The sequence below is a fragment of the Chrysochloris asiatica genome, unplaced genomic scaffold, assembly GCF_000296735.1.
Source record: "Chrysochloris asiatica unplaced genomic scaffold, ChrAsi1.0 scaffold00045, whole genome shotgun sequence".
NCBI classification, from domain to species: Eukaryota; Metazoa; Chordata; class Mammalia; order Afrosoricida; family Chrysochloridae; genus Chrysochloris; species Chrysochloris asiatica.
The window spans coordinates 17,711,441-17,712,661 of record NW_006408563.1 but is presented as its reverse complement, the minus strand read 5'-3'; the positions used below and the strand labels follow the sequence as shown (position 1 = coordinate 17,712,661).

Below are 1,221 nucleotides of genomic sequence, written 5' to 3'. Positions count from 1 at the left end.
TAACCTAATAACTAGGAAAACCCCCACTTCTTCCCAGAGTTATGAAGTGCTGATTAACCTATGATAGTGTTACAAAATAATTTTTTTAATAATACTTGTTTTCTTTTTGCGATGGGCTGAATTCACAGTGAGTATTAGTAAAGAGATCATGTGTGTAACATTTACTAGTGAAATGTCTGTAAGATGTGTTAAAAAACAAAAACTAACTAGCATTAAAGCTCTTAAAAGGGCAACTGGGGATTAGCTGTTTGAAAAGATGCTGCTAAGAATCAAGCATGCTAAAGACTTCCTTTTAGCACATACTAGTTTTGATAGTGCGTGCACAATTCAATGGATTGAAGTCACATACATTTCTTTTGATGAAACTGAATGGACTAAAGGAGAAAGAACCTTTGCCCCCTTTAACTACTTGCCCAATCCTGAAAGCGGAAGCAATCACTGCAATCTTCCACACGGTGTTGTTAGGAGTGGACTGAGCAGTCAGAAGGAAGTTCTAGTTGAAGTAATGTTGCTTGTTTCCATTAAACTTCACAGATCCACTGGTCACAACAAGAACTGTGATCTGGGATGGATTAGCTTGTTCATGAACTGGTTGGCAATCTAACATAATGACCTGGAACTCGCTAGAAGGCAGCATTTCAAAAAAAATGGCCAAGACTTCCAACCCAGTGTCAACATTTCCATTCCATAATAAAGTGGCCTTGTCCAGATACAGCCTGGTTAGTACCCTTCTTCTTTTGTCCATTGTTTCACAGTAAATATTGACAAATTCCTCAGCAGCTCTACAGGCCTGATCTACATAAGTTTTAAAATCCACAGACAAGGCCATCAGGGAGCGGCGTGCTCCTGCAGTTGGCAGCATCACTACTTCCTCACGTGTCCTCGATCCTCAGCTCGACTGGCTGCTGCGTGGCTCCTCATAATAGCCACTCCTCCCTTCGTTTCTTGTTCTGTCCCCATAAAATTAATCTCTTTGGAATCTCCTCATACTTCTAATCCTGTTTCCCCTGTATCACCTTCCTATGGCCTCTCACTCGACCCCGCTCCAAGTGCAGTTTATTCTCCTAAATGCCCTCTAGCTTCTTCTCTTCAATCATTCTTACATGACAATTTCTTTGTATCACTATTTCTTTCAAGCTTTTAACCTAAATCCTCATTACATTTATCACATCCAAATAAAAAGTAAATTTTGACAAGTTTTTTTTCATAATCCGTATTTGT

The 1,221-nt window shown here is 39.6% G+C and overlaps 1 pseudogene; it reads right to left on the bottom strand.

Annotated features, from left to right (window-relative positions):
* Window positions 1-401: 401 nt before the first annotated feature.
* LOC102822302 lies at window positions 402-988 on the bottom strand (annotated as a pseudogene).
* Between the last annotated feature and the right edge of the window lie 233 nt (window positions 989-1,221).